Raw genomic sequence first — 23,430 nt, forward strand, 5'->3', positions numbered from 1 at the left:
GTTGCTCTACTTTACTATGTGTTGTCTTACAATGCTCACTTCTTTCTATTCCATATGCCTTTCCTAGCATTATCTTGCTTAACTGCACTATACTTTTTATTATGCACCCATTATTTGAGGATGTTGGTCTACTGTGCTATATGACACCATCATCTAAGCTTGCATTGTGTGTGTGTAGAACTCTATGTATAAGTGTAGAACTCAGTATGTGTGTAAACTCTGTGTTTAAAATGTGTAGGGAGGCTCTGTATGTGTAGTACTGTGTGTGTACAACTGTGTGTTGTACACACACAGTACTGTGCCTTCCCTAGGCCTGGTCGCCCCCACGCTCCTCCTGACGCTGTCTCTGCTGCAGGCGACCCAGCCGCCGCTGAGCCGCCCGATTGCCCGCTCCTAAGTTTCCCGCCGCTGCCTCCCTGCGGCCCCGCCCCCCGTCAGCCGATTAGCTGCCCCGCACCCGCCACCCAGCGCACCCTCCCTCCCGGCTCCCTTCTTAAGGGGACCTCTGCCTGCACACGGGAGCGAACACTGTGCCTTCCCTAGGCCTGGTCGCCCCCACGCTCCTCCTGACGCTGTCTCTGCTGCAGGCGACCCAGCCGCCGCTGAGCCGCCCAATTGCCCGCTCCTGAGTTTCCCGCCGCTGCCTTCCTGCGGCCCGCCCCCGCCAGCCGATTGGCTGCCCCGCTCCCGCCACCCAGCGCACCCTCCCTCCCTGCTCCCTTCTTAAGGGGACCTCTGCCTGCACACGGGAGCGACCACTGTGCCTTCCCTAGGCCTGGTCGCCCCCACGCTCCTCCTGACGCTGTCTCTGCTGCAGGCGACCCAGCCGCCGCTGAGCCGCCCGATTGCCCGCTCCTGAGTTTCCCACCGCTGCCTCCCTGCGGCCCCGCCCCCCGCCAGCCGATTGGCTGCCCCGCTCCCGCCACCCAGCGCACCCTCCCTCCCGGCTCCCTTCTCATGTCCCCCCCTCGCACGCGCAGCGTTGACGCGCAGCGGGCGCGCCGATTGTGCGCCGAAGGCGCGCCAAAGGCAAGCCCGTCTGCGCCCGTCCGTGCCTGGACCGCGCCCAGCGCCAGGACCCCTGGCCCCCGCAGACGCCAGCCCACCCGCCGGACCTACGACACTGCCACCCTCAACGCACTCAACACCGGCCGGATCCCCGGATGCTACCGAGCCACCCCGCGTCGCACCCACGGACCCTTCTGCTGCCATTCCTGCAACTTCGCCTGCATCCGGACCGGCACCACCCCCGCCAAGTCGAGCACCAGCAGCAACCACCTGATGTGCATCCTGCTCAACACCCGCTCCGTCCACAGGCACGCCGTCGAACTCTGAGACCTGCTCGACGCGACAGCACCGGACGTCGCCTTCCTCACCGAAACCTGGATGAACGCCTCCTCAGCGCCCGACGTCGCCATAGCCATCCCGGACGGATACAAAATCAGCCGGAAGGACTGCGTCAACCAGACGGGAGGAGGCATCGCCATCGTACACAAGAACACCATCCGCATCTCGACTAACTCCGACGAAACCTTCACCGCCGCCGAACACCTGCACTTCCAGATACACACTGACCCCAAGACCACCCTCCGAGGCACCCTCATCTACCGACCACCGGGACCACGCATGCAATTCAGCGAAGACATCGCAGACTTTATCAGCCCGCACGCCCTTCCATCCGCTGACTACATCCTCCTAGGGGACCTCAACTTCCACCTGGAGAACAACAACGACCGAAACACCACCGCCCTGCTGGACAACCTCGTCAACCTCGGACTCAAGCAACTGGTGAACACCCCCACCCACTACGCCGGCCACACGCTTGACCCCGTCTTCTCATCCAGCAAGCACATCTCCTTCAGCCAGGCCACCGGACTCCACTGGACCGATCACAGCTGCGTCCACTTCAGCTTCGGAAGAACTACGACCCACCACCACCCGCAACAGGTTCCCCGCCGAAGATGGAGCAAGATCACCGCCGAACAGCTCACCGCCTCCCTCAACCAGAACACTCCCACCAGCACAACGGACCCCAACGAAGCAGCCAGCAACCTCACCAAGTGGCTGACCGCCTGCGCCGATGACCTCGCACCGGGCCAACCACAGCACCGAGACCGCCCTAATCGCAGCCACCGACGACATCAGAACCCTGATCGACAACGGAGAAACAGCGGCCCTCATCCTCCTGGACCTCTCTGCGGCGTTCGACACTGTCTGCCACCGCACCCTAGTGAAGCGCCTCAGCAACATCGGAATCCGAGAGAAAGCACTGGAGTGGATCATCTCGTTCCTCGACGGAAGAACCCAGAGAGTCCGCCTCCCTCCGTTCAGATCCGAGGCCACCGAAGTCATCTGCGGCGTACCACAAGGATCCTCACTCAGTCCAACCCTCTTCAACGTCTACATGAGCCCTCTCGCAGCCATCGGACGCCAACACACCCTCAACATCATCTCCTACGCTGACAACACCCAGCTGATCCTCTCCCTCACCAACGACCCCACCACCGCCAGAGCCAACCTACACGAAGGGATGAAAGACGTCGCCGACTGGATGAGGAACAGCCGCCTTAAACTGAACTCAGACAAGACGGAAGTCCTCATCCTGGGATCATCACCCTCCGCCTAGGACGACTCCTGGTGGCCCCCGGCCCTGGGCACCGCTCCCAAACCAACGGACCACGCACGCAACCTGGGCTTCATCCTGGACTCCTCCTTGTCGATGACCAGACAAGCCAACGCCGTCTCATCTTCATGCTTCAACACCCTGCACATGCTCCGCAAGATCTTCCGATGGATCCCCACTGAAACCAGGAAGACCGTCACCCAGGCACTCGTCACCAGCCGACTGGACTACGGGAACACCCTCTATGCCGGAACCACAGCCAAACTTCAAAAAAGACTCCGACGCATCCAGAACACCTCCGCACGACTCATCCTGGACATCCCCCGACACAGCCACATCACCGTACAGCTGAGAGACCTGCACTGGCTCCCCGTCAGCAAGAGAATCACGTTCAGACTCCTCACCCACGCACACAAGGCTCTCCACGACCTGGGCCCCAAGTACCTCAACGACCGCCTGACCTTCTACACGCCCACCCGCCAGCTACGATCGACCAGCCACGCCCTCGCCACCGTACCACGCATCCGCAGAGCCACCGCCGGAGGAAGATCCTTCTCCTACCTGGCGGCCAAGACACGGAACTCCCTCCCCACCCACCTACGGCTGACCCAGGACCACCTCTCCTTCAGGAAGCAACTCAAGACCTGGCTGTTCGAGCAGTAACTTACCCCCCTCCCCCAGCGCCTTGAGACCCTCCCGGGTGAGTAGCGCGCTTTACAAATGCCGTGATTGATGGATTGATTGTGTGTATGTTACTGTATATGTGTGTAATGCTATGTTTGTATAATGCTGTATGTGTGTAATCCTGTGTGTGTACAATGCTGTGTGTGTGGAATGCAATATGTGTGATGCTGTGTGTGCATGATGCTGTATGCATATAATGCTGTCTATGTGTGTTATAAGATGTGTGTGTGTAGCAGTGTGTGACTGTGTAGCTGTGTATGTGTGGAGCTATGTGTACAATAGCTGAGTGATGCTATGTGTATGTGTGATGTTATGTATATGTAATGCTATATGTGTGTAATGTGTGTGTATATAGCAATGTCTGACTGTGTCTCTGTGGCTATATATGTGGAGCTATAAGTACAAGAGCAGAGTGATGCTATGTGTGTAAATGTCATGCTGTGTGTGGCTGTGTATGTGTGGAGATATGTGCACAGGAGCTGAGTGAGGCTATATGTGTGTGTGATGCAATGTGTGTGTGATACTATATGTGTGTGATACTGTGTGTGTCTATAGCAAGGTCGAACTGTGTACCTCTGTACAAGTGTATGTGTGCAGCAATGTATACAACAGCTAAGTGATACTGTGTATGTGATGCTATGTGTATATGATGCTATGTGTGTGTATGTAGCAATGTGTGGCTGTGTGTGTCTGTAGCTGTGTATGTATGAAGATATATGTCCAGGAGCTGAGTAATGCTGTCTGTGTGTGATGCTATGTGTGTGATGCTATGTATATATAATACAGTGTAACTGTGTATGTCTGTATAACTATGTATGTCTCGTGCTGTGTGTAGTTGTCTATACAAAGCCAGTCAATATGTGTAGAAGGAGAGCTTTGTGTGTGTGTATGTCTCTGTAGACATATACCTAGGTGTGTATATAAGTGCAAATGCAATACATCTAACATTTTCTACACATAAAGCTATTTATTAGTAAACAACAACGCCATTTATTTATCTGTTTACTAAAAAAAACAAAAAAAAGATTTTAACATTTACAATGCCAATAACTCTAACATTGTCAAAGGCAAAACCGTTGCATTGTAAATGCTTGTTTCAAAGGAGTTTGATCTTGTTTTAGTTCTTTCACTGTGAAAAGGAAGTTTGTGGATCCTTCAACAGAGGTCACAGGAAGTGGTCACTAATACTGATTAAATGCTTCTGGTGTCCAGATAATAAATATCTAGACTTTAGGATGGACCTATGCAGCATGTGTGACCTCTTTTTTTAGAAGAAAGCACCTTCTGTCTCAGTGATGGGTACTTTGGTACAGCCGGTAAAGCACAGGAGAACTGTAATCAAGCAACCAATCATAATTTGTAGAGTGCAGCTGCTTCACCCATGAGGGTCTCGAGGTGCTGTGAGGTCATAAGGCGGGATCACGCTGCCTGTTCCTATTGGTTGAACACCCAGATCTTGAGGTCCTTCCTGAACTGCTGGAGCGATGGAGAGGCTCTGAGGTGTAGGGGGAGGTTCCAGGTTTTAGCCGCCAGGTGGGAGAAGGAGTGGACTCCGCTGTTTGCCCGGCGGATGCGTAGAGGAGCTTCTAGGGAAAGGGATCTAAAACACTCGACAATTCAGCTATTTCTCTGATAATGATGGTTGGTTATTTTACATTTTTATTTTAACTGCAGTAGTTAAATGTACATTTAATTATTTTATTCCGATCATATTTAGATAGTTTTTTTCTGCTTATCTTCTCACCTACAATGTTCCTTGATACTTTGAAAGAGTATCCCTTGATCCATGAGAGGAGCAGAACATGTCCCAGATCTTCTATTTCATTACTTCTGTCTCCTTCACGATGGCGCCTTGAGCCTGCTGAACTTCTTCACAGACTTCAGTGTCGTCGACCAGGAATCTGCACTTGATGGGGCACCTTCCTTTCTAGCAGAGGAATACACCTTTTACATCTCTTACTGGCCTACCGCGTGCTCCGAATCACCTTTGCCTCTTGCCCTTTTCAGCTCCACCTGTACCCTTTGGGAGGCATTATTTGTGCTGTGGTTACTCTGTGCACCACCCTACCCTTGCACACTGTCCACTCCAGCTCCGGCACACTTTTCATGAGCCATGGATGCTGTGTGCCCTGTACTCCCCATGTCCCTGTCCACTTCAGTTCTCCCTGCACTAGTGGGCAGGCATTGTATGAGCTGTGGTTACTGTGTGCCCTATGCCACCCTTGCTCCCTGTCTTCTTCAGCTCTGGCAGACATTTCATGAGCTGTGGATGCTGTGTGCAATATAGTTTTTAGAAAAAAGGGGAGTCGCACCGGGCTCAGTGCTATTGATACAAACAAAATGTGAGCTAACCAAATATGTTTGCTAACTTAATACACACTGTGACTGTCCAATTACGAAAATATATTTCATTGTTATTGATATTTGTTTTGTTTTTTTCCGTATAAAAAGATACACAAGATATATAACATTCACTTTTCTGATGTGTACATGGATTTTTTTTACATCATAATCAATTTCTTACAGAGAATTCATGTCATATATTGGATAAACATATTCAAAATAACAAATATATTGTGAACATAAACACTAAAAAGGGACAGTAAGACACTGGTAGTGATATGCAGAATATCACCAACGCGTTTCGGCAAATGCCTTCTTCAGGATTGTTCTCCTTACCAGTGAGTACTAAGGAGTATGCAAAGAATAAATAATTCTATGGTTAAAGCGCACTGATAATATTTTAACATGAAAGAAAAATCAACATATGGATCAACAATTGATAATTCTGGGTAAAGGATCTGGCAAAGAAAGGCCTGAACACCAACCTAAAGTGAAGTAAAAAATCATTTACTCAAACACACAATCTCACATACTTCCACGTGTGCCTAGTGCTATACATTTATAATACAGTGAATCTATCTAAATATTTAAAAATGTATCTACAAAAATTACATAAATTACTTCTATATGCCCTTTCTCTAATGTATGGGATCTCTGATCTGAAAGCTTTAATATCTATATATAAGTTTAATCGATTTGTTTACCTGTATATAATTTTGTAAACTTTTTTGTAAGTGCTTCTTCCTCTCAAACAGGAAACCGAAAGGAACTCCTATATGACTGACTGAAAAGAGTGAAGACAGTACATCATGGCCCCAATATAGAGACAACTATAACCCTAAGATTAGTATCAGCATTTAATATATGTGACACAAACATTCCAGGCTCAGATATGATACATAGGTCATGAACTAACAGGCAGTTCCATGTTGATCCAGATTTAAACCATGCATAATAATCAAGGTCAGGAATGAAAGATCTGATTGTATGATGCACATAAAAATCTAATAATAATGGTATAGTAATAACTGGCTACAGACAATAGTGGCTTAGGTTCACTCTTTTCAGAGATACGAATGGCTCTTAGATTTACTATATTTTCAAAAATTAGAGCCAGAGGAGACAAGCGCTGAAATGCCCTATGCCTCTTGTAGTAGGCACGCCAAAGTCATGCGATGCTATTTATAATTCTAGTATTGACTAAAGAGACAGTCATAAGGATTATTCAAGAAGCGATTCAACTGTTTCCTAAATTGGAGCAGCGCTGTGGGCCGTCCAATGGATGCGGGGATGTTGGTCCAGAACCCGAGTGCATAGGTGAGAAAGGAATGACCTCTGTAGCTTTCAAGAAGGGAAAAAGCAGCAACTAAATACAGTGACTGGATGTCACTCTTTTGGTAACAGTTAGCCGAGGTCTGTCTCCAATGGCGCTAGGTCAAAAGAAAATCAGTAGTCCACCTTCTCAAAGGTCATTCCAAGGTCAAGGAAACCCAAATATATGTCCATCCATTAAGATCTGTCCAAAGTATGTACTTGGTGGGGGGTGTCAGAGGGGTATGTCCCTTGACTTTTGGCTTTGTAATCAGAAGTCCAGGATTCTAATGTCAATTTCCGTGTAAGCTTTGGCGACCAGGATTCAAGTCCCACTACACTCAGGTGACCAAACTATGCAGTCTGGTGCAACTCAAGTATCCACCTAAGACCAAGACACACACCAAGCCAATGTAGCACAATATTTTTTTCTGTTGATCTAGAGTTCTAGACCCTGCACAAGCTTTTTGTATGCGAGTATTTCACTCCAAAATTAGGGCAGAAGCTGTGATGTACAGATTTTCACAGAGGAGCACTCACTTTGTTGCTGTTAGCGAAACAAAAGCACCAATAAAGCCTTTGCCAGACTATTTTAATATACATGCCTTTGGGTTAATTAATTTAATGCATCCCCAGAATATCCCGCAGTCAGATGTTTTGCGTAATTTAAAGCCTGCCTGGAAGTCAACATAGAAAGAAGCATCTCTCCTGGCAGCTGAAATGAAATCCCCTCCCAGCATGGAGTAACAGCTGGCAGGGTCTTGGAAGGGAGGGCATCTTGAGTGAGCTTTTCAAGCTATAATTTTTATTTTGTTTATCTCATTATCATCTTACTGTGACCTAAATACGAGGGGTTATCAAAAACATCCAAGTGGAAGAAGAAATCGTCCCTCCCCGCGCTCCAGACGCCCCCCTCCACCCCTGATGAGCCTTTTCTTCCCTCCCAAAGGCAGCCCCGAGGTGGCCGCAGCGTGAGCACGACTCCCTTCTCATTACCACTGCACAAATCAGATTTCACAAGCACCATCATTGGCGACGAGGAAATGGAACCGCTGCCTCATTGGCTTCCCGGGGAGACGCCGACTGTTCTATAATTAACACTGTGCTGTTTTTCATTATTACAATTTATTTGTGTGGGGAAGTTGGTAGTAACACACCACTGGTTTTCAAAGCATGCACCTTTGGTGTTCTGATTTCTTTTTCAGATGTTCATTTTTGTGTCAAGTAACTTGAACTGACCTGTGTCATGGCGGCACGGGTTTTACTCCTAATATGGTAGCTCTCCAACGTTGCTTGGATGAATGTGTAGCAACATTGTGTATTTTTGTTAAACTTCAGTAGATTTACAAAAGACAGACCTGGCAATATTTGATAAAAGGTAAGATGGAGTGAAAAGTACGACAACAGGCAAACGTTCTTGCTGCCACTCGTGGCCACGTGCTCCCGCCCCACTCGTTGGCTACAAACTGGTGCGCTTATGCTGTCACAAAGCCCACTGACCAGAGCAGTGATGGAGGACCCTCAGTGGGTGGCTGCCAATGGGTGGTAGCCAAAGAGGCCTAAGGACAGGTGTAGGCAGCAGCAATTAAAATGACTCAGTTGGCAACCAATCTCTGGCCTCCTTGTAGCCAGAAGTCCTGCAGTCAGTGGGTGGGAGATCTGGTTGAAGCTAATCACAAGTGGTTGACATTAGACTTCACGGTGGGTGAAAGGAAATATTTGTTTTCATAAAGTGCGACGTTTCCTGGCTCCACCTGCCTTGTCCACCCTTGCATTTTACCCTATTCAAAGGCACTGATTTTTTGTTTCACACATTCTCATTATTGTATCTGTTCTCAACTATTTCAGTGAAACATACTTAGAGAAAACATACAGTATGCAATGAAACATAAGCTTTTTCCATGATAAAGGACCCGCTAAATTTTCTACATGCAATCTCAAGAGTTTATACTGCTGAAACCAGGACAAAGGAGGTCATGTGGCTACCATATTTTCATTGACAATTACCCACGTTTTACCCTTAAGAGCTCACCGCACAAGTTTAGGATAATATCACTGCCAGCATTAAGTGTTGTATGCAACAAGCAGAATTAAGAATCTGGAAATCAATGAATATTTGTGACTCCCCTGAACCACCCAGAATCATGGTTCTCAAGTCTCTTCTACTGGAATTAAAGGTGTCATTCTTTAAAAGAGAGCAGAAGCAAAAAAACAAGGTTTCAATAGACGTTTACTTTGTGGCCCAACTAAGAATCTACGGTAGACAAACACCCATTGATGATTTTCATGTACAAAGGTAAGATCATTCTGAGAGATCTTCTTTGAATGATGGTGTGTAAGAGAGATTTAAAGATATGAGTACAGATTATCTTCAATATTCACTGGGCTGGGGAATTATGAGAATGTGAGAGAATATGGATCATACAGTTTTTATGGTCGGGAAGAAATAACCATGAACATTTGGAAGAGCACATTTGAACTGGATGAGTTAATATGGATTCACTGTATTTTTAAATTAACTTTGCTGGGACATTTAGCAAAAACAATACATATAGATTGATATTTGAAAATATCACAAGGAAATGTATGGAACTGTACACTTATATATACTGTATATAGAAAGTGATAACATGAAGTTAAATAAGATATGAATCTTATGATATTTGTTCACTCCTTTCTTTTTGTTCCTATTTTTTCTACCTTTTCAAAAGTTATAATTGGTTTTCTTCTAAATTTAAACCGCTGATATTTACATGTGATATTTATGTTAAGAGTGATGACTGATCGATGTGCTCACAAATGTTAATAAAAATGTTTGCAAAAATAGCATTGATCGAGCAGTTACAAATAGATCCTCATGGAACATAAAGGGGCTTTGCAGAAAGTTGGAATCTGAAATCCGTCTACGTTTGAACCCGAGGCCTGATGCTCTGACAGAGGACTGGCTATGTTCTCCTCCCTAACACGTTCCCCAACAATCTGGTCGGATCTCGTGCTAGCAATGGAGGGAGTATATGGGCTGGAGTGGTGGTGGGTGGGAAAGAATTGTACGAAGATCTTACATGTTTTGTATTAGATGGTGGTTGGGTTTGAATTATTTAACCAGAACAAAACATATTTTAGAGTTTGATAAACTCACTGCTTGCAATGTATTTCAATAAGCATTTGAGTGCACCCCTATACAATTAAGAGGAAACCAGTAAAAAAAACCTCATAAAATTTGAAATCCTCTCAAAAACCTCAACACACTCCAATTTAGCAATCACTCAAGTGGTTACTCCTCCTTCCTGCTTACAATGGGTCAACATGAACATTTGTAGCAAAGACTTGATGTCGGAAGAGTCCACGTGGTCGCGGAGAAGAGACGATTCCTCATTCTCACCCACTTCTTTGAAAGTTGTTCAAACACCCGCAAGCTGCTCAACAAAAGATGCCACACACTGGTCCAGCTGACATGCATTTCATTGGCTCTTGCAACACTTCTCAAAGAATCGCTGGGGTCGGGTTCTCTGGCTCTAATTTGGGGGGATTCTGATTTCAAAATAGCCATCCGTTGTAATTAAACCTTCTCTTCTCTGTTAAGGAGTGAATTGACAAAGTCCTGCTGAAAAGAAGCAAGGACAGATTCTGAGGGTGCACTTGTGGAAGAAATATAAATCTGTTTGTATACCAGCACTTTCACAATGCCACCTTTTCCTGTGTGGCAAGGAAGCGAACCCCAAACTAAATTATACTGCTAATGCAAGTTTGCAATAATTTCGAAACTTGACAACGTTGGAGCCATATCATGATGGGGTGCGCTGGCTCATCACAGGAATGAACCCTTGCTGTTTTTATGCACCTGCAGCCTGTAAAATGAATTCACTTGACCTGATCTTTCGCTGAGTTAGTGCTTGATTTTCAGATAAACAACTCAGAAACAGGTAGCAAGGTTTTCCTCTGTCTGCTTCTGATCTGTCCTGTCTAAAATAATGCACTAACTCAGAGAAATATCAGGTTAAATGAATTCAGTTTACACACCACCAGGGCCTAGCCCCGAACATTTGCAGGGTGAGGGGAGGTGGGATGCTAACAGGTCAACCAATGGAGGCGGGCTAACTGGTCAAAGAATGGACCACAGCTAGCCGAAGAGTTATATAAGAGAAAAGAGTGATACATTGTGAATTTTAATCATATTGGTCGAACCCAATACAATTACAACAAGCATGTTTTAGTGAATTTTGACAATATTTATGGGCTGCTGACTGAGATTTTTAAAAAGCAGAATGAGTGATTTGACAACTAAAAGGCAGCTTCTACAGTTGCAATACAAAGCCTTTTAGGACCAGTTTTCACAAAGTTAGTTCAAGACGACAACAATTTCCAAAGATTCCTTTTATGAAATGACAGTTTTTTAATTCCATCTGCAGTAAGATGCCTCTGTTCCTAACCAAAGGTACCTTTTGCATTCTGTAAAGCACACTTGTTTGAGGTTGCACACGTCTACTTGTCTCAGAATATGATCAGAGCGATGATTCAGCACTATAAAAGCAAATGCCGATCAGGCGTAACATATGGGACCGGAGTATGGGACTATGCTGCCAAAGGGAGACTTCAGGTAGCTGAAAATAGCTTTTTGTGCAGATTTCTAGCTTTCCCTAAAACTACTCTGAGCTTCATTGCATGCATGGAACTGGGATTAGGTTTCATTGAAGATCACATCTGTGTGGCACCGCTCCAATTATGGTTAAAGACATGGGGGCTCATTTATGAAAAGTGACGCATCGCTGCGTGAAAACAGCGATGCGTCACTTTTCACTGCGCCCTCCTTGCGAGACCAATGATGCATCATATTTACAGTATGACGCATCATGGCGCAAGGAGTTACAGATACATCAGTATTTCTGACGTATCTGTATGGCGCAAAAGTGACGCATTGCTGAAGTGTGTCACAAAAGTGACGCAACTCCAGCAATGTGTCCTTTCACATGGGGCAAGGCCCATGTGAAAGGGCTTGCATCAGTCTTACGCCTGCTGTGAGGCAGGCGCAAGATTTTGACACAACAGTGTCCTAAAAGTGACGCAGTGAAATCTCATAATTTCACTGCGTCACTTCTACGACCCTTCCTTGCGTCAATACGCCCCCCCTGCATACATTATACCTGGCATAGGTATAATGTGGCGCAGGGGTTTACAAAGTGACACATCTACCTAGATGCGTCACTTTGTAAATATGGCGCAACAAGGCGCATTTTTTCGCCACTGGTGCATCACAAAAAGTGACGCACCGGCGGCGTAAAGGTGACGCACAGCCTCATAAGTGAGACCCCTGAAACGCCCCTAAGGCACAACTTTCAAGACAGGTGTTTGCAGATTGCCTAAAAGTAGACAACTTGACTGCTATCCCATGGCAGGCTTATATAAAAAAACACTTTCTATAGCCTGGGTTTCAGTCACCTCTTTGAACGTCCTAAACATATTGGCCCCAAATCCAAAGAGATAGTCTTATGGATCAGATGGAGAGGAAACCAGACTCAAGAGATCTCTTGATATGTCACCTGTCATTAGGTATATGCAAATATTTACATCTACAGGCTTGGAGCCTTACTTAATCTGGATATCCAAATCGGAGGATCGATTCTATCTCACTAGGCTGAGACTGAACACAGTCTATTTCCTTTTGGCCTTTTGAATAGAAGGCACTTGGCACATGCCCTTGTGATGCGGCCACTGCCCAATCTGCCAGCATGTTATGCTCTTTTGCACAATCTATGTTACATTTGGCTTGTGACAATTCTCCAAAAATACCTTTTTTATGAAATTACAGTTTTTTAATTCCGTCTTCAGTAAGATGCTCCTGTGTGAATGTTGACCAGAGGTAACTTTTGCAGTCTAAAATATGCATGTTTGAGGTCGCACATGTGTACTTGTCTCAGAATATTGGGGCATATTATCAAGGGGGTTTATCTCCGCTTTTTTGGCTTTAAAAGCCAAGAAAGTGGAGATAAAATCATCTCCCTATTACCTAGCTGTCGCTAACACCAGTTAGCGACAGCTAGTAGGAGATAGCGACCATCTTGGGCCCCGCTTTGCATGTCAGTGATATTTATCACTAATGACATGCAAAGTGGGCGTGCCAAGATGTTAGCGACTGGAAACAGTCGCTAACATCGCTATCTCCTATTACCAACTTATGGAGATATTCATGCTAAGCGCGAATATCTCCAAAAGCTAACACCTGCCCCTGAGCAGTTCATAGCCATGTTATCCAATGGGAGGTGGATAACATGGCTAAGAGCATTAGCTCAGTAATGCATGAATATCGCGGACTTTTCAGCGATATTCATGCATTGCGGCCGATTTTTATCGCATTTGCGATAAACCTTGGTAAAATACCAAGGTTTATCTGCGATAAAAATCGCCACCGCTCAGCGGTAAATTTTTGTCTCTAACCAAGTAATAGCGATAATTATCGCTATTGCTTGGTAATATGCCCCATTGAGTTTACTGGGTTAACGCACCTGATTTCAGGATGCATAACTGGCATGTCTCAGGTTTGATTCCAAATGCATCATCCGCTCCCCCTGAGATTGAATATTCGAGCGGCAATCAGTTGGCAATATTACCGCCTATTAATTACTCTGGCAGGAACTTGCACTTTTCTAAATCAAAATAAAATATTTGTTGTTAGCATCCCACACTGAGCAGTTCTCATATGAGATGACAGAGCTACATCCGTGCAGGAAGCTATCAGGCCGTGACAACTGGCAAAAAACACGAAAGTTGCCTTGACATAACTTGGCAACAAATGCTGTTGTAATATGCAAATTATACAAGTATTCTATTAAACTCCATAACACTTAGAATGTCTCTCTCTTGGGCAATGTCCTGCAAAGAGGTCACTCCAATAGAAATAGTGCCTCTTAGCAGCATATGTTCTAATTAAAAACAAGCTTTCAGTTCTGTGCTGAACCCTCCAGTGTCAGAGCCACTAATGCTGTTTTTAAATCCAGCAAGTGCAATGTGCATTATAAAATGCAACATTTGTTAATGAATTTCTCCCAAATTCCTTTGAGGAGAATGGCCATATTTTCTATATTGGCTGTTTTTAGATGTGTATACTAAATATAGCAATTAGCCTAGGCCCTGTAAAGAAAGGGACAACCTTAAATGGGGCACAGAAGAGACACCAAATAGACAACATGGTCACCAGTTAGTAAACTAACATTGGTACAAATACAGCACAATGTAGTGTTTTCATTGTGCAATGCTTTTGCAGTTGTAACCTAATGTACACAATATAAGAGTTATACAGCTTATGGCAGACCTAGGTTTAGTTTGACAACACATGATTTGAGTTGAATGATTGTCTATAAAAATAAACATACGCCCTATGGTAGCTGGTGCTGGACTGACCAACAACATCTGAACCATGGGACTGATCATTTACGAAGTGATTTTACGGTTGCACAGGTCATATCTGAGCTTTTGAGAGTGCAAAATTGCTTTTTTAAATGCATAAAACCCAAATTGAGATTCGGTAACATGTTACCGAGTCGCAATTTGAGTTTTAGAATAAATACAGAATCAGTATTTGGAAGGGGCGTGTTAAGGGCGTCCCTTCCAAATACAGATTCTTTAGCTTATGTATTAATGTTTTGCAACCGAAATCTAGTCGCTAAACATTAATGTTTTACCACCCAATCCAAATTGGTGGTAACCATTCGCAAACTAGAAGGGGTACTCAAGGGACTGCTGTCCCCTTGTGAATGTCGACAAAAGCGCTTTTTACGAGCAAGCGGTGGTCCCTGGGACCACTACTTGCTCCTAATTTTTTTAATAAAATAATTCTATTTCTTTTTTAAACACATCCCACTTCACCATTAGGAAAATAGGCTGCATTTAGGAAAGAGATTGCTTTATTTAAAAGCAATTACAGATGTGGTGGTCTGCTGACCCCAGCAGGCCACCATGCCAGGGACTCTAACCAATCGCAGAGGGTCTCCATTTGCAAACTACCTCATGCATATTAAGGAGGTAAGTTGAATTGCAACCCACGATGAATCGGTATTTTGGTGAACTATCCTAATAAAAAATAGGTTGGGGCACAATATGCCAATAGATTCGGTAGAAGTCGGTGTGCAAATTGCACTCACTTCTACCAAATCCGCTTTAGTAGATTCCTAATAAGAAATCGCAAATTTCAAATCCTTATTTGATGCAATTTACGATCTCTTAATATGAATCTTCGTACATCAGGCCCCATATGAAGATAATCAATAAAATAGATGAATTTTAAGAACCTCCCTAAACATAGATTGGCCCCTTATTTTGTGCAGGCCAAGACGGGGTGCATTCGAAATAGAGGGAACATGCACCTGCCACCCTCCCTGCCCCGAGGCTTTCGAAATCAGGGGAATGATAGCAAAGTTAGGAGCCAACACGGTGGAAGCAACCACCAGCTGCTGGGGCCTGTGTCATAATAGGCTCTGAGGACAAAGCACTATCCCCCAGATTCATCATTGTCCCGTTTTGCGAGTCCTTAATAGCGATTATTAAGGAATCGCTATTAAAGACTCGCAAAACGGGATTCATGTAGACATCGCAATTTTATTTGCGATTTCTACAGCTTCCTTATTTGCGATAGGAATGAAGGCCCATAGGAATGAATGGGGGGTCATTCCTTATTTGCGATTAGCAATTTGCTAATCGCAAATAAGGATGCGATTACAAGGGTGCCAGGGGTGTCCAAAGGACACCCTGTAGCACCCCTGAAATGTAAATGTAGACTGATGTTGCGCACACACATGTCCAAAGGACATGTGTGTGTGTAACATGCAACTTAGAAAAATGCACTAAAGTGCATTTTTCTAAGTTTTCACTATTTACCACAAAGTCAGACTTCGCGGTAAATAGCGGCCAAAAATAGCGATTTCGCAATTCAAAAATGGTTTGTGAATTGCATTTAAGGAATCTCAAATAGAGATTCCTTAAATGCAATTCCTCGGAATTTAGCGATTTCAAAAATTTGCGATTTTTGCATTTGGGATGATGAATCCCAAATGCAAAAATTGCGCTTGCAAAGGGCCAGATTCTCAGAATCTGGCCCTTTGCGAGCCGAATTCCCGTCGATGAATCTGGCTGTATATACAGGGCCCTTCTATAAGCTAGAATGCAGTTTACAGCGAGCCTCAGAGAATCCTATCAAATTTCCTGAAATTCATGATAAATCATGTTACCCTATTCTGAACGCCATGAAGCTTGTAAATACCTGTCCCAGGAAGGCCAACGAAACAAGCACTGGCATAGGTAAGTCTAGGAATGATGGTAGCATTAACAACACAAGCTTTCAAACGGCACGGAGTACAAAGAAGTTTATTTTTAAAAAGAGTCTCATTTGGCCATAACATGATGATGCAAAAGCAGGAAGAGGTAAGTGGGAATATTGTATTTGTCATCTTGTCTGACAACATTCAATATAGCCACATGGCCGGTCTCAGTGCTTAAACTAGTCCTTAAAGTCATACCGCTAGCAACTAGGAGTCTTCAAGATCTTTAGAAAGTCAGTGAGACAGAAGTTCTCACCAATTTTAGTTACTGCTGGGAAAAGAAATATGTGCCTCTAGTTTGCATCTGCCCTGGGTTCCAAGTTTCATTTCTTTAAAACGACTTCCCTCCACCCACTGGAGATACAGCCTGATGATGTTAAGGATTAAGGTAAATGCAGGTGTAAGACCGCAGATACAACCTGACTGGACATACATTATCCGGGTTCTTAGAGGATATGAAGCAGTGTGCAGAAAATAGGAAAAATAGGTGGGTTTTGTGACCGCAAACTGAGACCAATGGAAGCAATGGACCTGTTTGGATAGAGGCACAAGCAGATATAGAGAACAGGGCCATGGTCCCAGTTAGATAGAATTTGAGTGATAATTAATGATAATAATAATAATAATAATAAAAGAGCTTATAGAGCGCTCAGTAACGCCATCGCGGCGTGTCCCCGCGCTGAAGCTATCAGTGAAACAGCATGACATAAGAGCCTATGATCTACGCAGTGTATAGTAGTGTTTTAAGCATGGCCCTAAACCTCGCTTCACTGCTCTCCAGTCTCAGAGCAGGGGGAAGTTTATTCCATTGTTGAGCTGCTTGGAGCGCAAAGGATCGTCCACCTAATCTAGCCTTCCTTATCCTGGGGACTGTCAGCAGTCCGGCACCCTCCGAATGGAGGGTCCTAGTTGGTTCATATCGGCTGACTAAATCCTTTAGGTATGCGGGCGGCCTGTCCCAGACAATTCGGTGACAGAAGAGGAGGCACTTAAACAGCACACGTTTCTTAACAGGCAGCCAATGAAGCGCATCCAGCGCCTTTTGCGAGTTAGCTCTCCTAGGTCTTCTTAACACCAGTCTGGCGGCGGAGTTCTGTATGACTTGTAGGCGGCCTAGGCTGCCCTCGGTTGCCCCTAGGAACAGAATGTTTCCATAGTCCAACCGCGAGGTCACCAGTGCCTGTGTTAGTGTCCTTCTGGCCGCTAAGGGTAGGAGGTCTAAGGTTTAATTTAGGGTCTTTAGTATTCCAAAACATTTGCCCACAAGACGCCTTATGTGGCCATCATATGAGAGAGAGGGGTTCATCCAGATTCCTAAATTCTTAGCCTCCTCACACGGTATAGGAGTAGGGCCCAGGCATGAAGGCCACCACTCAGCTGACCAGTTTTCGCCGGTTTGGATGCTCAAGGTAATTGCTGCTACACTGGTAAGGGGCTTTAAGTGGGCGACATAATCAACTTCTCCTAAGCCCCCACCTCAGAATGAAGCCTAATGTGTGGACTTACTGTTTACACAGTAACTGCTGCATGTTTTGCATATATGTCATTTTTTTCTGATAGATGCCCTCTGGCTTTTTTTGTGTAATCTGTAAGGAGAAAATTGCAGAATGTGGTAATTGATGCACAACTCAGGAATCCTATCGGTGTGCAAACTTTTGTTTGTGAAGTTTGAATTATGTGTGCATGTTAATTTACATTGCTGCTTGAGGCTTTTATTCTAAGAATGTTGTGCTCCTGTTGGATAGACCTGTAAGTAGAAAAAAAGAAAATATTGTGTATGTCTGCATGTTTGCGTGTGTCACAGAGAGTGAAATGTTTAAATATTAAGTCATTTAATGATTCTGAAGGTATATACTTGGGAAGGATGAAGTGTAGAGTCGGCCAACCAGCATTAAAACTTCAGATCACTCTATATCATCAGGCAGAAACACGAGCAAACACGTTGAGTCACCAAGTCAAGTAATTTAACTTCTAAAAGAATAGTGATTCTCTAAACTGCTAAGCGCCCTGGTAGTTAGTCGAGTGGGTCTACCCCTAACAGCTTGTCTTAGTGAGGGCCTTTCTTTACCGGGGAAGCCTAAGGCTTCTTGAATGGAGGGATACAGATGTGGCTTGCAAACACTGAGGTCCTGCAAAGGCAACCCTGTATATGTTCCTATAGACCTCAAATGGCACCCGGAAGTATTCCCAGAGTCCCTTTGAAATAGCTACAAGTGTCTTAAAGGGGATGAATAAGCCCTCACCACCCTCCATCAGAGGGTCCCTTAAATCCCATTTTTCCAACAAGGGCTCTGCCCTGAAATAGTCTGTGCTCAGGTGTTCCAGAGAGAGTGGGTCGCTGGGGGCTGCAGATACACAGTGCCCCTCTGTGAATTGTGCCTTCACTGCCCTTGGGCAGCCACACCCAGAGTCCATCAACATTTTAGGCAGATGTGTAAACAGGGTCATTTGTGCAAGCTCTCCCCTGGACGTGCTTTGTAGCGGAAGTGGATGTGGCTTTGACGAATGAATGTCTTCTAAGCTTGAAGTGGGATGCACTGATAGCAGCATTTATATATAGTGCCCAGTGGCCGCTGGCAAGTGGTGGAGCAGGTGGTACTAAAATATGTATATATATATTTTTAAACGGCACTTACCTTCCTGGTTTGCTGCACGACGTCCTCCTAGCCGCACCTTGAAGATCCGGGACCCAGGAAACTGCACTACCCAATCCTGGCACTGCTCTCAAGCTGCTAAACAGCATGAGAGAAGCATCAGGATTGGATGGAGCGGCCTTTCTCAGGGATCTTAAGAGCACTGGAGGCCTGTGCTTTCTCTAATGCAACTGTCTAAGACAGCTAGGTCGGAGAAGTTTAAAAAGTGCATGTCTGGCTGAACGTCGTAAGATGGACAGCCAAAGGGACCTGCGCACTTTAAACATAAGTGACCATCTCCCTGCTGCCACTCAGCAGTAATTGCCCGCCCCCATCAATCATCAATCAATCAATCATAGACATTTATAGAGCGCACTACTTACCCGTAGGGTCTCAAGGCGCTTGGGGGGGGGGGGGGGGGGGGGGGTGCCGTTACTGCTCGAACAGCCAGGTCTTGAGCTTCTTCCTGAAGGAGAGGTGGTCTTGGGTCAGGCGCAGGTCGGTCGGGAGGGAGTTCCAGGTCTTGGCGGCCAGGTAGGAGAAGGACCTTCCTCCTGTTGTCGCTCTTCGGATGCGGGGGACGGCGGCGAGGGCGTGGCTGGCTGATCGGAGGTGGCGTTTGGGAGCGTAGAAGTTGATACGGTTGTTGAGGTAGCTCGGGCCTTGATCGTGTAGGGCTTTGTGTGCGTGGGTGAGGAGACGGAAGGTGATTCTTTTGTTGACGGGGAGCCAATGCAGGTCTCTCAGATGTCCGGAGATGTGGCTGTTTCGTGGGATGTCGAGGATGAGTCTGGCTGAGGCGTTCTGGATCCGCTGGTTTAGGATGGGTTGCTGAAAAATAATATGCTAATGAGCAAAACTTTATTATAATTTTATTTCTCAGCTCTGAGGGCACTTTTTTAGCAGGAAGCCGCTCCTGTCTAAAGAGGCAGCAGGGTTAGACTGGAGGAGAAGGCTGGATAAGCTGACAGCTTCGGATTTAAAGGCAAATGCAAACGTTATGAGTTTGTAGAACACGTTTTGATAAAGCCAATAGGTCTGGCAGTGAAAGTTCTTAGTATCTGATGGTAGTATGACTTTGTGTGGTTTTGTATGGATGAGTAAGGTAATGAATGCAGGGTTTTGCGAGTGGGTAATGTGGGCAGTTGTGGTGAATGAATGGGTAATGAACTGGATGCCGAGATGGATGAAGAGATGAATGTATTATTGAGTGGGTGAGCAGCAGTGGGGGGGGGCGGGTGGTAATAACCACCTTCCATCAACTTGACTGTAGCCAGCAATGCACTCAGTCATCATGATATCCATCAAATCACCCCCACACTCATTCGCACATTCATACACTCATTTATTCATTCAGCCATAAGATCTTGTATTTCTACATGGGTGTGTAAGAGAGCCCTAAACCAAACAGGAAGTAGCAGCACTGTACCTCTGGCACTGACGCACAGGTAAAAAGTCCTCTGCTCCTCCACCTACTAGCAAGCCCTGGCCATCTCCCTTTGAATCATCACTGCCTAGATGAGTGCGTGGGCACGTGGCAGTCAAGAGGTAGAAGACGGACTAATGGCCATCAGGAAGTAGGAGCTTTTCATGGCAGTGCAACCAAAGGGCTCTTGGTTTTCTGAGTGGGGGCATGAACTTCATCTTGGCAGTTAGTCTGTACCCCTCCTGCCAAAAGGGGGCGGGCGAGGAGGGCTAGCCTGAAGACTGGCTTTAAAGGGCCTAATGACATTTTTCAGTGCAATCTCAATTTTCCAAAACGCAATATTATTTATAGGCACGTCAAAGGGACACATGAAATATTTTGTAGAATTATTGGACTGCCCAAAGAGTTGGACCTTACCCTGCAGTGTGTGTGTGTGGGGGGGGGGTGGTATGAGGTGCATCAGCCAACCTTCTGCCATAGTCTTCAAACAGAAAGAAAGACCTTAGGATAGCTCTCAATTATCAGCCATAAATATAGAAAGACTGGAATGTCTGTTTTCCAGCAGTAAAAACCTCAGTCCTATAAAAACAATAAAAAGGAGTAAGAAAGTATTATTCAAGAAAGGCGTTAAAATTATCACACCAGAACATGGGCTTCTATGGGAATTCACAAGGGCATATTATCAAGCCCACTATCGCCACTTTAGCGGCAGTTTCCTGCCGCTAAAGCGGCGATCATTTTAACGCTGCTTCTTGATAATATGTCCCTTAGTCCTTAGTAGTCAACACTGGCTAATAGAGGGCAGATGCTATAGTCCTTTAACCCCTTAAGTGCTGCCGTCGGCCAACGGTCGTCACGGGCACTACCTCCCCAGTGCTGCGCACGACCGTTGGACGTCCAGTTCAGCACCGGATAATGGACAGCGCAGCACTGGGGAGGTTTGTTTACTAGCTTTAAAGGGGTTAAAAACGAGGGCCAACATTTGAGCTCGATAGTAGCCAACGCTGCACTCAGAAAGGAAGGCCCTAAAAAACAATGGGACTGATGCACAAAGATCCTGCTATGAGAAGGTGCAACTTACTTTTCTAGGACTCCTGGCTTACTCCTGAATTCCTGGAGTACTCCAGTAGTAGCAGGGATGACGTAACCAATTAGCTGCCTATACTATGCCTCTTAACTTTCTCTCTGAGACCTCTCCAGTAATGTAGGGTGTGGTTGACTGAAGTGTGGAGCATTGGGTTGTCAACACAGGCGGCTGATAAATCCTTGGGTCACACCACATGACAATCTTAAGAACAGTGGCACTTGACAGCAACTAGTGATGCTCAGATTAGGACAGGAGGTAAAAGGTCTCATTAAGGTTACAATGACCATAAATCGAAAAGTGGACCCTGCACTGTATTCACCCCCAGAGAATGTCCACCGAAAATGCGTCTGCGATTGGCACAAAAGGCCCAAGGCCTGAGAAAGGGCCATTTTAGGTCTTCCTGTGACACTAATTACAAAATATTTTTCGGGGAAGATGGGCCTATTGAAGTCAGGCTCTCGCGCATTTCATCCTGCAAAGGCTGTGCATGCAGGGTGGCACAGCACCAAGAAGGCAGACACACCCATGTGACTTTGACAGCATTCATTCCTTGACTAGAGCACATTAGGGCGAAGTCAGACGCTCAATTACCTTCCAGGTATAGCAAAGGTCTGTGCTCTGTGAAGAGGCACTAAGGGCCCAACTATGGGGCATATTCATCAAGGTCCGGGGATAATTATCGCTAAGCACATGCAGCGCTAGGATAATTATCGCCGGGTAACGTGGAATTTTATCGCTGAGATAGCGTGTATTAGCAACGCTTATCTCAAAATCAATACATTTCCAAGCGCTAACTGCCAAATGTGAGATTATCGCTGGAAATCCAGCGATAATCTCACAAAGTTTGGCGATAGCTTGATGATAGGGCAAGGCATACTTAGCCATGATGTCCACCTTACATAGGATATCGTGGCTAAGTCAGTCTTGAAGCAGGCGTAAGGAAAGTAGCGAATAACAGAGGTTATCGCTACTTTGCTTGTTGCTCTGCAGGTGAGCGTGCCCATTGATAATTGGAGAACCAGTTTTGTCAGGGCAGGAACGCCCACTTTGCATCTTATTAGAGATGCAAAGCTGGGCTTTCAGAAAACAGGCACTAGTGCAAGGTTTCACGCAATAGCGTGACCTTGCTGCTTAGGTGATAAAATTATCGCCGCTTTTCGTCCGAAAACAGACGCAAAAGCAGCGATAATTTTTTATCGCCTCGTTGATGATATGCCCCTATAATTCTACTCGTGGTGGTCCAGCCACAGCCACACTGGCAGTCCGACAGCCCAATTACAACTTTGGCGGTCAGACCGCCATTGCACCGCCGCAGCTGCCAGGGAACCGCTGTTCCTTGGCGGTGGTGCAGCGGTCAAGGCCTATGTAATATGTAGATGGTGCTGCTGCAGCACCGCAATGCATATTACTAGTTTCAGGACCGCCAGCAGTGCCATGGAGGTCTTTCCTCTATGAAAAGGCCAGTCTATAGGACCCCTGTTCCCCATGTGCAAGAGGATGCATGCAGGGGGGCACAATAAGTGCCCCCCTGTGTGCATGCACCCCAGTTCCTGCACGGCATGGACTTTACCTTCCATGCCAGGCATGAACTGTGTTTGGTGTTCCCACTGAAGGGCCCATTTTTAGAGACACCACTGTGGGAAAGCCAAAAACCAGCCCGCCAGACAGGAGGAAACTCCTAATCTGGCGGGCAGCCCGACCACGGCGTTGGCGCAGCAGGAGTGTGGCAGTGGGATACCGCCTGCTCCCGCTGCACAAAAAGTCGTAAACTGGCCCTAAATGAGCAGTTCCTTCCTGTTTCTATTACTCTTGAAAGTCACACTTATGGATCAGTTCCCTGGGTTGTCAGGATGCCATGAACAAAAGGTCGGATAAAAATAAAAAATATTATTTTGAATAAGGGCCCAGAGTGGTCTAAGTATCACCTTCGCTGCGGCGGCTATTACGCGGCAGCGCTAAGGGGGCGGGGGGCCACGCGGCGCTCACACGCTGGTGACAGAACCGCTCCGTCACCA

The sequence above is a fragment of the Lissotriton helveticus genome, chromosome 9 (genome assembly GCF_964261635.1).
Source record: "Lissotriton helveticus chromosome 9, aLisHel1.1, whole genome shotgun sequence".
NCBI lineage: Eukaryota > Metazoa > Chordata > Amphibia > Caudata > Salamandridae > Lissotriton > Lissotriton helveticus.